Source organism: Photinus pyralis, unplaced genomic scaffold (genome assembly GCF_008802855.1).
Source record: "Photinus pyralis isolate 1611_PpyrPB1 unplaced genomic scaffold, Ppyr1.3 Ppyr1.4_LG9, whole genome shotgun sequence".
NCBI classification, from domain to species: domain Eukaryota; kingdom Metazoa; phylum Arthropoda; class Insecta; order Coleoptera; family Lampyridae; genus Photinus; species Photinus pyralis.
Window position 1 is genome coordinate 14,218,589 of NW_022170878.1, and position 2,560 is coordinate 14,221,148.

The window sequence follows — 2,560 nt, forward strand, 5'->3', positions numbered from 1 at the left end:
TGAAACGGAGTCGGTGCAATTGAGCTGGGTCTGAAGACACCGCCAAGGTTTGACGCTGTCAAATTAAATGGCGTCAAAATAAACGAATTTTTGTTCGTGTTTTATTGCCGGAACGTGGTGTTAAATGGGAGGCTAATTAACAGTAATTATTGTCAACACAGGCAAAAATTCTGATCCGGAAGTCCGGGGGTTTTTAACCATACAAAGATAATAATGATGAAATAAAGGTAAAGATCTCTGTAAATGAAAACAAAACGGAAGTAAATTAAAGGGATCTCTGTCTTTCCAATCTGGGATGTAAAAATTCTTGGTCTGGTTCTGGTTGGTAAAAGCTGCAGTGATTAAGTCCTGGTTCTTGTATCTGGTCGATAAGGGGTGAATTAATTAAGTTCCTGAGTCTTAATAATAACACTTTTATAAAGAGAGGGAGATTGAGAAAGGATTCAATGTCAAAGGATAGGGACGACAACAGGCGACATCTAACGGAGGAATTTTATAACACACAATATAGGATATTTTGTTACAACTGAAAATATATGCAGAATAACTCATCGTTGAAGTTTCTAGTCTGAACTGGCAAAGCTCGCGATCAAGGTTTCAAAGCCATACTGAAAATTTGAGGCTTCAAAGGTTTCAAAATGAGAAAAAGGTAAAGAGAACACAAGGTATTTCCATAATTTCAAACAGTTCCAAGATTGGGCTACTAGTTCAAAAGTTACAGCCCTTTGAATTTTTTTTCGGAATTGGTTTCTAGTCTATAACTTTTGATTGAGAGGTCTAATCGAAAAAGTACGAATTGTTTTAGATTCTACGCACCAAAATTAATAAGAAAAAGTGTTTTCCCGAGGAATTTTGGTGTAGTCGATTTTTGGTAAAAAAAGGGAGGTTATACACTGCCTTTTTTTGAGGCTCGAAAAGAAAATTGTCTCAGATCTACCCGGAAAAAAATTTTCTTATAGAATGTGGCCTGTAGAATCCACAATTTTAAACAGTTCCAAGATTGGGCTACTAGTTCAAAAGTTACAGCCTTTTGAATTTTTTTCGAAATTGTTTTTTGTCCATAACTTTTTATTGGGAGGTCTAATCGAAAAAGTACGAATTGTTTTATATTCTACGCACCAAAATTAATAAGAAAAACTCTTTTCCCGAGAAATTTTGGTGCAGTAGATTTTTGGTAAAAAAAGGAAGGTTATACACTGCCTTTTTTGAGGCCGGAAGAAAAAATTGTCTGAGATCGACCGGGAAGAAACGTTTTCTTATAGAATGTGGCCTGTAGAATCCATAATTCCAAACAGTTCCAAGATTGGGCTCCTAGTTCAAAAGTTACAGCCTACTTTTTTTTTATTTTTTTTTTGTCCATAACTTTTTATTGAGAAGTCTAATCGAAAAAGTACGAATTGTTTTGGATTCTACGCACCAAAATTAATAAAAAAAAGTGTTTTCCCGAGAAATGCTGGTGTAGTCGATTTTTGGTAAAAAAGGAAGATTATACACTTCATGAAAACTTCGTACGAGTAAACAGTTATTCTAAGCTCTCTTCTCATTATCAGCAAATGGTCACAATAGCATCACGTTACCGTACACGTTAGTGTTGTCTATTTATTTCAAATTGCAAAGCTACTCCGCCCTTTACTTTCTTTGTAGGACCCGCTTTAAACGCAATGCTGTCACATACGACGGTGTCCATTTCGTGCGGTTGATGCGGGTCATCCCTGCTGCGGTCGACATGTAAGAAAGTCGGCATTCCCGCCATCAAATTAGGTCGCGTCGCTACGCTAATTATTTTCAAAGTTCCCTTTGACCGTACCTAGAATCAACTTGAAGACTATCTTCGTGATTCTTGAGAGATCAATCACGCCGCAAGGCGTAACACCTCCCCATTTCGCAATTTCTTTAGTGTAATTCGAAACACAAAGGGATAATTAGGTATTCCGGAATCAAGCACGCCAACTGTAATGGGTTGACGTGTATCTAAAGTAGACATTAATTATCCTCACATCTCCCATAAAGCCCTCTTTGGGGAAAGGCAATAGTGCAAACAGCACCCTGAGGTATGCTTCTTTTACAAAAAAAAAAGTTCCACATAAATATCCGCTATTGTAATGCATTAAAATGAGCGCGGGTTATTTTGTGATAAGCACGAATGGGGAAACGGTTTGTTTAAATTTACGTTTAAATATCACCCCTCGGGGACGTAATATCACTAATTCACGTGAGTGATTAATTTAGTTTGAACGCGCAAATTAATTGAGGCTGCTTCACAAACAAAACGCTAATAATTAGCTTGTCGCTTTTCGAAGTGCGACTGTAAAATTTCGAATTTCATAAGCGTCGGATTTTATTACTTACACAATTTTGACGTTCAACCGCTACAATGAAGCCGATATTCTCCCAAGAAACAATAAAATAGTAACAGCAGCTTTCAAAGGCAATTTCTATTTTTATGTTACCACAGAGCAGGAAACTTTACGGCTTAATAGTCTTTTACATGCTGATTTAGTGAGGTGCTCGCTTAGATGCAGCCATCTGCAGCAATAGGGCTTTGTTACTGATAAAAATG